This window comes from Triticum dicoccoides, chromosome 6A (genome assembly GCF_002162155.2).
Source record: "Triticum dicoccoides isolate Atlit2015 ecotype Zavitan chromosome 6A, WEW_v2.0, whole genome shotgun sequence".
NCBI classification, from domain to species: Eukaryota; Viridiplantae; Streptophyta; class Magnoliopsida; order Poales; family Poaceae; genus Triticum; species Triticum dicoccoides.
Window position 1 is genome coordinate 270,737,271 of NC_041390.1, and position 14,057 is coordinate 270,751,327.

Sequence of the window (14,057 nt, forward strand, 5' to 3'; positions counted from 1 at the left end):
ACCGGGAGTAGGACTCCTCCTTCCCTTGTTGGAGTAGGAGAGAAGGAAAGAGGGGGAGAGGAACAAGGAAAAGTGGGCTGCACCCCTTGTCCAATTCAGACCAGAGGGGGGGGCGCGCCTCCTTCCTTTTGGCCTCTGTCTTCTACTCCCGTATGGCCCAATAAGGCCCATATACTCCCCGGCGAATTCCCGTAATTCTTTGGTACTATGAAAACTACCCGAATCACTCGGAACCTTTCCGATGTCCGAATATAGTCATCCAATATATCGATCTTTATGTCTCGACCATTTCAAGACTCCTCGTCATGTCCCCGGTCTCATCCGGGACTCTGAACTCCTTCGGTACATCAAAACTCATAAACTCATAATATAACTGTCATCGAAACCTTAAGCGTGAATGTAGACATGACCGAGACACATCTCCGGTCAATAACCAATAGCGGAACCTGGATGCTCATATTGGCTCCCACATATTCTACGAAGATCTTTATCGGTCAGACCACATAACAACATACGTTGTTCCCTTTGTCATCGGTATGTTACTTGCCCGAGATTTGATCGTCGGTATCTCAATACCTAGTTTAATCTCGTTACCGGCAAGTCTTTTTACTCATTCAGTAATACATCATCCCGCTAACTCATTGGTTGCAATGCTTGCAAGGCTTAAGTAATGTGCATTACCGAGAGGGCCTAGAGATACCTCTCTGACAGTCGGAGTGACAAATCCTAATCTTGAAATACGCCAACCCAACAAGTACTTTCGGAGACACCTATAGAGCACCTTTATAATCACCCAGTTACGTTGTGACGTTTGGTAGCACACAAAGTGTTCCTCCGATAAATGGGAGTTGCATAATCTCATAGTCATAGGAACATGTATAAGTCGTGAAGAAAGTAACAGCAACAAACTAAACGATCAAGTGCTATGCTAACGGAATGGGTCAAGTCAATCACATCATTCTCCTAATGATGTGATCCCGTTAATCAAATGACAACTCATGTCTATGGTTAGGAAACATAACCATCTTTGATCAACGAGCTAGTCAAGTAGAGGCATACTAGTGACACTCTGTTTGTCTATGTATTCACATATATATTATGTTTCCGGTTAATACAATTCTAGAATAAATAATAAACATTTACCATGATATAAGGAAATAAATAATAACTTTATTATTGCCTCTAGGGCATATTTCCTTCACTTATCACACCCGATCATCACGTGGTGTCTCGGCACGACGAACTTTGGCAACGGTGCATACTCAGGGAGAACACTTGTACCTTGAATTTTAGTGAGAGATCATCTTATAATGCTACTCTCAAGCAAGCAGAATAAGATGCATAAAGGATAAACATCACATGCAATCAATATAAGTGATATGATATGGCCATCATCATCTTGTGCCTTTGATCTCCATCTCCAAAGCACCATCATGATCACCATCGTCACCAGCTTGACACCTTGATCTCCATCGCAACATCGTTGTCATCACGCCAACTATTGCCTCCACGACTATCACTACCGCTTTGTGATAAAGTAAAGCAATTACATGGTGATTGAATTCCATACAATAAATCGACAACCATATGGGTCCTGCCAGTTGCCGATAACTGTGTTACAAAACATGATCATCTCATACAATAAAATTTAGCATCATGTCTTGACCATATCACATCACAACATGCCTTGCAAAAACAGGTTAGACGTCCTCTACTTTGTTGTTGCAAGTTTTACGTGGCTGCTACGGGCTGAGCAAGAACTGTTTTTACGTACGCATCAAAACCACAACGATATTTCGTCAAGTTAGTGTTGTTTTAACCTTCAACAAGGACCGGGCGTAGTCACACTCGGTTCAACTAAAGTTGGAGAAACTGACACCCGCCAGCCACCTGTGTGCAAAGCACGTCGGTAGAACCAGTCTCGCGTAAGCGTACGCGTACGCGTAATGTCGGTTCGGGCCGCTTCATCCAACAATACCGCCGAACCAAAGTATGACATGCTGGTAAGTAGTATGACTTGTATCGCCCACAACTCACTTTTGTTCTACTCGTGCATATAACATCTACGCATAAACCTGGCTCGGATGCCACTGTTGGGGAACGTAGTAATTTCAAAAAAAAATCCTACGCACACGCAAGATCATGGTGATGCATAGCAACGAGAGGGAAGAGTATCGTCCACATACCCTCGTAGATCATAAGCGGAAGCGTTATGAGAACGCGATTGATGTAGTCGAATGTCTTCACGATCCGACCGATCCAAGTACCGAGCGCACAGCACCTTCGAGTTCAGCACATGTTTAGCTCAATGACGTCCCACGAACTCCGATCCAGCAGAGCTTCATAGAAGAGTTCTGTCAGCACAACGGCGTGATGACGGTGATTATGTTGCTACCGATGCAGGACTTCGCCAAAGCACCTTTACGATATGGTCGAGGTGGATTATGGTGGAGGGGGCAACGCACACGGCTAAGGGATCAATGATCAACTTTTGTGTTCTAGAGTGCCCCCTGCCCATATAAAGGAGCAAGGGGGTGGCCGGCCGGCCCCTGTAGGGCGCACCAGGAGGAGTCCTCCTCCTCCTAGTAGGAGTAGAACTCCCCTTTCCTACTCCTACTAGGAGGAGGAAAGGAAGGGGGGAGGGGAGAAGGAAGGAGAGGATGGAAAGGAGGAAAGGGGGCCCGGCCCCCTAGTCCAATTCGGTTTGGGCTAGGGGGGTCGTGCGCCCTGCCTCCTCTCTTCCACCACTTGTCCCATGAGGCCCAATACTTTTTCCTCATATTCCCGTAACTCCTCGGTACTATGAAAAATACCGGAATCACTCCGAACCTTTCTGATGTCCGAATATAGTCGTCCAATATATCCATCCTTACGTCTCGACCATTTCGAGACTCCTCGTCATGTCCCCGATCTCATCCGGGACTCCGAACTACCTTCGGTACATCAAATCACATAAACTCATAATACCGATCGTCAGCGAACGTGAAGCGTGCGGACCCTACATGTTCGAGAACTATGTAGACATGACCGAGACACGTCTCCGGTCAATAACCAATAGCGGAACCTAGATGTTCATATTGGCTCCTACATATTCTATTTAGATCTTTATCGGTCAATCCGCATAACAACATGCGTTGTCCCCTTTGTCATCAGTATGTTACTTGCCCGAGGTTCGATCGTCGGTATCTCAATACCTAGTTCAATGTCGTTACCGGCATGTCCCTTTACTCGTTTCTGTAATGCATCATCCCGCAACTAACACATTAGTTGCATTGCTTGCAAGGCTTATAGTGATGTGCACTACCGAGAGGGCCCAGAGATACCTCTCCGACAATCGGAGTGACAAATCCAAATCTCGATCTATGCCAACTCAACAAGTACCATTAGAGACACCTGTAGAGCACCTTTATAATCACCAGTTATGTTATGACGTTTGGTAGCACACAAAGTGTTCCTCCGGTAATCGGGAGTTGCATAATCTCGTAGTCATAGTAACATGTATAAGTCATGAAGAAAGCAATAATAGTAAACTAAAATGATCAAGTGCTAAGCTAACAGAATGGGTCAATTCAAACACATCATTCTCCTAATGATGTGATCCCGTTTATCAAATGACAACTCATGTCTATGGTAAGGAAACATAACCATCTTTAATCAACGAGCTAGTCAAGTAGAGGCATACTAGTGACACTCTGTTTGTCTATGCATTCACACATGTATTATGTTTCCGGTTAATACAATTCTAGCATGAATAATAAACATTTATCATGAAATAAGGAAATAAATAATAATATTATTTTTTCCTCTAGGGCATATTTCCTTCAGGCCGGATGTCCAGGGTCATGGCCGGATTTTTGGGGCCTGGGAGTTGTTCTTGACTCCTTCCGTCGGTTCTCTTCATCCATGAACTTGGGGGCTTGTCTGTCTTCACGTGCATCTTCGGTAGGGTCCTCTTGGTACCTGATCATGCACAACATCTCGGATTTAGGTAGTTTCCATGTCTCGAAAGGATCATATGTAATATCACTAAGGAGAGAAGTCACCTCGGTCTCGAGAGCTCTAGCTCTAGCTCGAGTCATAGGTACTCTTGGCACTTCGTGAGACGATGGTAGGTCCATGGGGATGACCGTAGGGTGCTCCGCATCATCTCCCCTCCCTGGGGGAAGATCCGACCTCGGATCGAAATCTTCATCACCATGGTAGGTAAAGAGATCATTGACATTGAAGATGTCGCTCACGGAGTACTTGTCGCGTGGAATGTCGATCTTGTAGGCGTTGTTGTTGTAGCGTTCAAGCACCTTGAAAGGTCCATCCGCTCGTGGTTGAAGTTTGGACATGCGTTCGTGGGGGAAGCGGTCCTTGCGAAGGTGTAGCCACACAAGATCCCCAATGTTGAACATCATGGGGTGCTTGTTGATGTTGCGCTTCGTCGCAAGTCATTGTACTTGGCGCTCGATGGTGTGCCTTGTATCTTCATGCACCTTCTTGAGATGGTTCACACGTGCACTTGCATCCATATTGATGCGCTCTTGTAGTGGTAGAGGGAGAATGTCCAAAAGGGACAATGGGTTGAATCCGTAGACGACCTCGAAGGGGTACTTGTCGGTAGTTGAGTGTCTTGTGCGATTGTAGGCGAACTCGGCGATAGGTAGACACTCCTCCCACTCCTTGATGTTCTTATTGATTAGCAATCGAAGTATAGCGGAGAGTGTGCGGTTGGTCACCTCCGTTTGGCTGTCGGTTTGAGGATGGTAAGCCATGGAGAAGAGTAGCTTGATTCCGAGGTTGGCGCATAGGGTCTTCCAAAAGTAACTCAAGAACTTGACGTCGTGGTCTGAGACAATCGTCTTTGGCACTCCATGTAGTCGTAAGATTTCCCTACAAAAGATATTGGCAGCATGTGAAGCATCGTCTATCTTGTTGCAAGGAATGAAATGTGCCATCTTAGAGAATCGATCCACAACAACGAATGCCGAATCCTTTCCATTTCTAGTTCTAGGCAATCCAAGTACAAAATCCATGCTAATGTCTTCCCGTGGTTGATATGGAATTGGGAGAGGCATATAAAGTCCATGGGATTGAGCTTTAGACTTAGCTTTGCGACATGTAGAGCATCGGTTGGTGAAGCGGTTGACTTCGCGAAACATCTTGGGCCAATAATAGTTCTTGGAGAGCATAGCAAAAGTCTTGTCGCGTCCAAAATGTCCCATTAGTCCTCCTCCATGAGATTCCTGCAAAAGCAACAAACGAAGAGAAGACTCTGGGATGCAAAGCTTGTTAGCTCTCATAAGATATCCATCTGTGATGTAATAGTGTTCCCAAGATGTATGTGTCAAACATTTGGCATAAGGAGTAGCAAAAGTGGGATCATGCGCATACAAGTATTTTATGTGCTCAAAGCCAATGACATCCAATTGAAGTTGAGTAAGAAGCATGCATATGCGGGAAAGAGCGTCTGCCATAACATTTTACTTACCTTTGATGTACTTGATGACATAAGGACAAGACTCAATGAATTTACTCCATTTAGCATGACGCTTGGTCAATTTAGTTTGACCCTTAATGTATTTAAGAATTTCATGATCGGTATGAATGATAAATTCATGAGGGCGAAGATAATGTTCCCATTCATACAAAACTCGCACTAAAGCACATAACTCTTTGTCATAGATGGGGTAATTGAGTTGCGCTCTGGAAAGTTTATCACTAAAGTAAGCTATGGGGCGCTTCTCTTGCGTTAACACACCTCCTATTCCATTACAACTAGCATCACAATGAATTTCAAAGGGTTTAGCAAAGTTGGGTAATGCAAGTACGGGAGCATGAGTAAGCAAATTCTTAAGCTCATTGAAAGCGGTGTCTTGGGATGGTCCCCAAACAAAAGGCACATTTTTCTTGCTCAAAGCATGCAGAAGTGAAGCAATGGTGCTAAAGTCCTTGACAAATCTACGGTAGAAACCGGCTAAACCAAGGAAGCTACGCATTTGATGCAAGTTGGTTGGTTGTGGCCAAGTTTTAATAGCATTGATCTTAGAGTCATCAACATGAACACCCTTAGAGGGAACTACAAAACCCAAGAAAACGAGCTTATCAAGGCCAAAAAGGCACTTTTCCATGTTAGTATAGAGATGCTCTTTTCGAAGAGTTTGCAAAACGGTTCGAACATGGGTGACATGACCTTGAAGAGATTTGCTATAAACAAGGATATCATCGAAGTAGACCAAAAAACTCACCAATGTAATGGCGAAAGACATGATTCATAAGACGCATAAAAGTACGGGTGCTTCTGATAACCCCATAGGCATGACTAATCACTCATACAAACCAAACATTGTTTTGAAAGCAGTTTTCCATTCATCACCCTCTTGTATGAGGATTTGATAGTAACCACTTTTAAGATCAATTTTTTAAAAGATAGTGGCACCACTAAGTTCATCAAACATATCATCAAGGCGTGGAATGGGATACCTATAGCGAACGGTAATAGCATTGATAGGTCTACAATCGGAACACATGTGAAAACTACCATCTCATTTTGGAACAAGAATGACCGAAACGGCACAAGGACTCAAACTTTCGCGCACATGTCCATGGTGTATGAGATGCTTTACTTGCCTTTGTATTTCTTTGGTTTCTTCAGGGTTGACGCGGTAGGGAGCTTTGCTCGGAAGTGGTGCTCCAGGGATGAGGTCAATGCGGTGCTCGATGCCTCGTAGTGGCGGTAGTCCCAGAGGTAGCTCGTCGGGGAAAACATCTTGGAATTCCTGCAAAAGAGAAAACAACACTAAAGGTAGAGTGTGAGAGGTGTTAGCTTTTGTTGCCTTGTCCTTGCACAAAATTACATAGTGTAGGACACTAGATGTGTTCTCACACACTCCTCTTATCTCACTTTTGGTGGCAAATAGAACTAAGTTCTTCTTGTCTCTCATCGTGGAGGCACTCAATTTGGGCTTGTGGCGCTCACTCTCTTTTTGTTTGTTCGCTCTCTCACTATTCTCTCCATGATGGTTGGCTTGCTTGTCGGCGATCACTTGGCTTGGAGACATAGGGCGAAGTACGTACTCCTTTCCTTTCATATTGAAGATGTAGTGGTTCATTCGGCCATTGTGGATGACACCTCTATCAAATTGCCATGGTCGACCAAGAAGAAGGTAGCAGACGGTCATTGGAATGACATCACACTCCAAAGTGTCTTCATAAGCTCTGATTTTGAAGGAGACTTGCACTCTATGCTCGACTTGAATAGTGCCGGATTCGCTTAGCCATTAAACTTTGTAGGATGTGGGTGCTTCGTCTTAGGCAATTGGAGCTTGGAGCAAAGTTCTTCACTTGCTAGGTTATGACAACTCCCTCCATCGATGATGACCTTGACAGGCCTTCCATTGATGCCGGCCTTGGTATGGAATATGTGGCATCTTTGGTCTTCTTCTTGGTGATGTTGAAGTGTCAAGACCTTGGAGACAACAAGAGCGGGACTTGAATCTTCATCACAAAAGACTTGTTCCTCTTCATCGTTCACTTGCCGGTGCATGGAGACTTGCTCAAGTGCTTTTGTTTCTCCTTCACTCATGGAGTCATATGTACCATCGTCGTTGAGGATCATTGTCCGCTTGTTGGTACACTCAAAGGACTTCTGGCCTCGGCCACCGCATGTGAAGCATTTGAAGGAACTTGTCTTGATGGTCTCATCGATTGGGGTAGATGATGATGAAGCTCTCGGTTTGAAGTTGCTCGTTGTAGGACGATGACTTGAGGTTGTCGAAGATTTCTTGTAACTCGACTTGTCATTGTTGCTTGTAGAAGGCTTGGTTGATGTAGAAGGTGTTGGAGTCGTTGAAGCTTGGGTGTTGGAGAAACCATAGGACTTGGATGAGAACTTTGCATACTTGAAGTCATCTTGCACTTGATGTTCCGCTTTGGTAGCTTGATGTACTAGCTCGATGAGGTTCAAGTATGGTTGGAAGTCATTGATCTTCTTGATGGGATGATTGAGTCCATTCAAGAAACGTGCCATAGTTTTATCATCATCTTCCGTGACATTGGCTCGTATCATTGCAATCTCCATTTCCTTGTAGTACTCTTCAATGCTCTTGGTTCCTTGCTTGAGTAGTTGGAGTTTCTTGAAGAGGCCGCGGTTGTAGTAGGTAGGCACGAAGCGTGCTCTCATGACATCCTTCATTTGCGCCCAAGTAATGATGGGTGGTTCACCTTTGGCCTCTCGACGCTCAATGACTTGTTCCCACCAAATGAGGACATAGTCTTGGAACTCAAGGGATGCCATCGCGATCTTCTTCTCTTCTTCATAGTAAGAGAGAGATTTTGTCGACCTTCAATGCCCATGAAAGATACTCTTCGGGATCATTGCTTACATTGAACTTAGGCATGGTGGACTTTAGCTTGCCATAGCGTTGCTCTTCATTGTGTTCGGGTCCGGGATGATGACGTCCTTGACGAGGAGGATCGTCTCTCACGACTTGCCCTTGCCGTGGAGGATTTCCATTGTCTTCTTGCTCTTGTTGAACTTGATGTTCTTGGCGAGTTTGTGGAGGAACTTGTCGAGCTTGACGTTGCACGCGAGCTTGATATATGCATTCGTGAACTTCTTTGCGAAGTGCTTCTTCATGTTCACGAGCTTGTCGGCCTCGGTTGGCTACAACTCGACTTGATTCTCGGAGGGCTTGTTGCGCCTCAAGTTCTTGATCATCTCGCAATTGCTTCTCTTGACATTGTGCCTCAGCATCTTGTGCTTCTTGGTGTAGACGCGCTCGCTCTTCCTCTTCGTGTTGGCATTGTCGTTGCCGTTCTCGTGCTTGCGCAAAGGTAGCTTGGTTTTGACGATGTCGTTTTTCTTGAGAGTTTTTGTCATGTAGAGGGTTGCGGTTGGCTTGACGATGTTGGCGCACGGCATGACGAAGAGTGTTTGATGTCGGTGTACGTGATCCGGAAATGGTGTAGTCGGAGTGTCGACTTGAGCGGCTCCGTCTTGATGAGGACGAAGTGGAAGAAGAGCGGTTGAGAAAAAAAGCACGAATCTCATCCATTCTTGCATCGTTCTCTTGCTTGTGGTCGTCGAGCTTATGGTCGAAGTAGTCTCTTGTGCATTCCTCGGAAAGTTGCAAGTCGATGGCGAGGTTGTCGATGCGTTCACTCATTGCTTGTTGCTCTTGATGCAAAGCACGTTGTGCACCAAAGAGGTGGCTCTTTGTTACATAGGAGTTTGTGTCATCGTCCATCATTCCGAGATAAATATGTTAGTGGGAGAAGGAGAAAAACTTATATGAAATGTACCTTGACCGATGTTGAAGATGGATCAAAGATCACTCCAATGAGGAACAAGGAAATAACACAATTGGTATGAATTCTTGTCGGTTTCTCACACCTACACAAGTAAAAGCTTATGGTGGAGCTTGGTTAGGATAGTGGCACAAAATTTGATGCAATTGTTAGTGAGCTCCAATAATGTTTAAAAAGATTCGCAACTTTGCAATGCAACAAGTAGACCAAGCAAAATAAGGTACACGGAAACACACACACACAAAGAGATAAGAGGGGTCGTGCAACCAAGGATGAGCCAAAATGTGGAATCTATGAAAATGCTCTTGTTGCACAGCACTAGAGAGACGCTAGCATGATTGCACAATAGGTGGATACGAAGACTTGTTCACAACCTACTAAGTAAAAATGCAACAACTTCTATCCCAATTATGCTCTATGTACGGTGTTTCCATGATATAATCCAAGATGATCTAGTATGACAATCTTAATGTTGCATGATGCTATGGTCCTTGCTTAAAAGCTCTTTGCTTATCTTTCCCTTTTGCTTACAAGCTTGTTTGGTTCTTTGTTGTCTAAGCGCTTTTCTCATGCAATGCTTGACAAACCAAGATAGCAATTGTGTATGCGATGACAACCTTGTGACACAAAGATGATACCAAGATATGCACCAATGATATATGTATGCTATGGGAAGTATGATCACTAATGTGCACAAGCCACATTGCCGGCAATGCTCAAAGGCTAGTCTCGATGGGTAAGCGACGCAATGGAGTAAGGCGATGATGGCTATCAATGTAATTGCAAGAATGATGTATCACTATACCAAGATGAGGTTACCGTTTGTTGGTTGTTTGTAAGCATGAAACGGTTAATGGTGTCAAAAATGGTGAAGTGGTCATTGTTGATGACGCGTCCGTGGCGAAGATGAGCGGCGGTGATGTCGATGTCGAACCGTACCTCAATAGCCGAAACACAATAGGACACGGAACCGCAACTCAAATTCTCAAATCAAAACGTGACAAAATTGCCAGAGTTGGTAGTGGAAACCGATGGTGGTGTATGTGGTATATGGTGGTGCTATGCAGAAGTGTATGTGGGCACCGGAACAAAAGTTGGCGAAGTATGGACGGAAAACGGGCGGTGGAAAGGAAGTGATGCTGCCATGGGCCGGATGTCCAGGCTTGATGGCCGGATGTCTGGGTGGCCGGATGTCCATGCTGTCGGGGCGGATGTCTGGGTTGTGGATCCGTGGACGAAATCGATGAACTTTGTGTGGAGAGGTGAAATCCAGGCAAAATTCAGAGAAATTTGTGGGTGGAAATTGGGAAAAAGTGGATGGAAAGCTAGATCTACCTACAACACATGAAATTTGTGGATCAAATCCAACAAAACTTCATCACACAAACAAAATCACAAAAACAAATTGGGGGGCTATTTTTGTGGGGAATTTTTGAATTAGGGACAAGATCAACAAAACAAGCTAGAAAACACAACGGGGAGGCTCCGGAATCGTGATCAACTTGGCTCTGATACCAAGATGATGTAGGGTGGAACCCTAGGTGGCTGATCTTTCATGAAAGGAGCGGATCCCACGATGAACACTAAGAACACGAGGGGAAATCACAAAGGGGAACAAAGAGAAACACTCAAACCAACAAGATTAAGTCACACATGTTCTAGATCCTCGAACCACGAGAGGAGATACTAGATGCATGATCAACAAAGGACGATACAAATGGTAACCAGTCTTCTCCGTGAGGAGGTCTTGATGGGGGTCTTCTCCGCAAGGAGGTCTTGAATTCAAAGGGATCTTCTCCGAAGAGGGTCCGCGGTCTCTCTCAAGGAGTAGATCCAACGTGGATGAGCAAAGCTCTATCTCTAAATGAGCTACTACTTTGCTAACCCTAAAACGTAGGTAGGAGAAGAGTATACATAGTCTAGGTGGGCGAAGGGGTACACGGGCCTCGGGCCCTTACACTGTGCGCAGACAGGGGAGGTCGGGCGTCCGGGCTACGGGCCGGATGTCCGGGCGTTCGCGGAGTGCCGGATGTCCGGGCTGGAGTGGCCGAATGTCCGGGATGGAGAGGTTGGCCTTGCTGCCTTCTGGATCGGTGGTGTTCGGATATCCGGGCGGGAGGCCGGATTTCTGGGTCGGGGCCGGATGTCTGGGCTGGTCGCCGGATGTCCGGGCCCTATACAATTGGCCGCTAGTACGTTGCTGCAGGTGACACCTGCAGGGGACGGATGTCCGGGGTCATGGTCGGATGTCCGGGGCCTGGGAGTTGTTCTTGACTCCTTCCGTCGGTTCTCTTCATCCATTAACTTGGGGGCTTGTCCGTCTTCACGTGCATCTTCGGGAGGGTCCTCTTGGTACCTAATCATGCACAACATCTCGGATCTAGGTAGTAGCCATGCCTCGAGAGAATCATATGTAATATCACTAAGGAGAGAAGTCACCTCGGTCTCGAGAGTTCTAGCTCTAGCTCGAGTCATAGGTCCTCTTGGCACTTCGTGAGACGATGGTAGGTCCATGGGGATGACCGTAGGATGCTCCGCATCAATGCTCCGTCTCCAGATGAGCTTATCCCTGACTACGGTGGTGGCTAGCCCTATTTATAGAGGCTCCGGTCCTCTTCCCAAATGTTTAGGCGGGAAGAACAGTCAATCTGAAGGAGAACAACTGGTACAAGTTATCCTGACAAAAGGTGGTCTTCGCCTGCCAAAGGCTGTGGTGGTGACGCCGTCGTGGGCTCCGTGATGACCTCCGTCCGGCCATCCTGCTGGTCTTGGTCTCGTTGCACCACTATGGAAACCTTTGCCTGATGCCTCAGGACTCCTCGCCTGTTCCTCCCTCTTTAGCACCAAAGAGGCAACCAGTACTCTGCGCACGCTGGCGCTTGCCTACCGCCCGCCTGGCCTTGGTCGTCATGGCTCATGTCACGGAAAACTCACGATGTGCCCCCCGCCTTGATCTCTCCACTCCTCGGGAGCCAGCCAAGTGAGGCTGCCCCTGAGGAGGTCTCGTGTCGCCCCCCCTCGCGAGGCTTGGCCCCTCGCAAGGGTCTTCAGTGTTTGTTAATGAAGATGGGTCGTACCTACCCTGAGCCGCAGGCAGGCAAGTATGGGTACCTCCGTTCCCAGGACGCCGACAATACCCTACTTCTTGCTTGATTGCCTTTGATGAGTATAGGGGTTACAAGAGTCGATCTACCTCGAGATCGTAATGGCCAAACCCTAGCTGTCTAGCCTATATGAGTTCTGATAGCCTCTACGGGCTAAACGCTCTGGTTTATATAGACATCGGAGGGGCCTAGGGTTGTACAGAGTCGATTTACAAAGAAAGGAAATCATACATCCGGACGCCAAACTTGCCATCCACGCAAAGGAGAGTCCTATCCAGATGAATGAGCGAAGCTCTATCTCACATATGAGCTAACACAACGCTAACCCTCAAATGGTGGGGGTGGAGAAGTATATATAGTCTAGAGCCAAAGGCCCGGCTGTGCACAGGAAGGTACTGGTCATCCGGTGGCTTAGGAGGGACTAGTCGTCCACTAGTCACCGGACGTCCACTGAAGACGCTCTGTGAAGAGGCACCGGACGTCCGATCTATTCGGACTTCCGTTAATATTACCGATCGTCCGGTAGGGGTCGGTCGTCCGCTCGCCGGGAGGTTTTGTAGCTGGCATTGGCTGTGCTTCAGGCGCCGGTCGTCCGGTGGAGGCCAGACGTCCGCTTGCTGGAGCTTCTTTGGTAGTTCATTGTACTTGGTGTCCTCGCTGTCTTGTCCATGGTCTTCCTCTTTGTTCCTGGTCATGCATAGCACATATATTTGATGTAGTAGCCATGTATCACATATGGAAAGTGATGGTTCGAAGAGGAGCGATTTCACCTTGTGTCCAATGGTGTATAGTCGACGTCTCATCTTATGTATCCTTGGGGCTTGGAGAGTAGTCGGAGTGTACATGGGGATGAATGTGGGATGCTCCGCATCATCCCCCCCCCCCCTTGGGAAAGATCCGACCTTGGATCGTGATCCTCATCACCATGGAAACAGTTGTCCTGGACGGACTTGTGGTTGGACGAAGTGGAAGTCCTGGAGCAATCCAAGTACTCCAAGGTGTCGCTAGAGGAATATACATGCAAAAAGAGCAAACACAAACGACACTCGGAAATACAATGGTTTGCGCACACAAAGTGTCCATCATGTAAGAATGAGTCCGTGAGGCAAGATTGTTCGGGACAAAGCACATGAAGCTTAGAAAGATGATGTGGAATGAGATGTAAAGCATTCATGGGAGCAAAAGCATTCATTGTGCACACAAATGTATTGTGAATGTGATCGATGCAACCATTATGCAAAATGATGTCATAATGGGACGGTTTATCAAAAGCATGAACATGGTAATTGGTGCTCAATGTGACTATGTGATCATGCAATTGATGGTGGGCAATATGATCATGATGTAAGAATATGCCATCAAGGAAGATCACAACAAATTTGCTAAGGAAATGCACAAGCTCATATATCATGGATGACATGGGAATACAAGATGCAACAAGGCAATCATAATGTGAGTCAATCCATGCATAAGATGCAAATTTGTCATGTGTATGATATGTCCATCGAGCATGACATGTGTGAGCACAATAAATAAATATGGAGGTGTTGGTGTACCAAAGCTCGATGTCGTGGCATGAGTGGATGTTGGAAGGTGCATCCAATAAGTCTGAGCGCTCCTCATTTTCAAGGTCCATAGAGCCAATCTCCAATGTCGCTC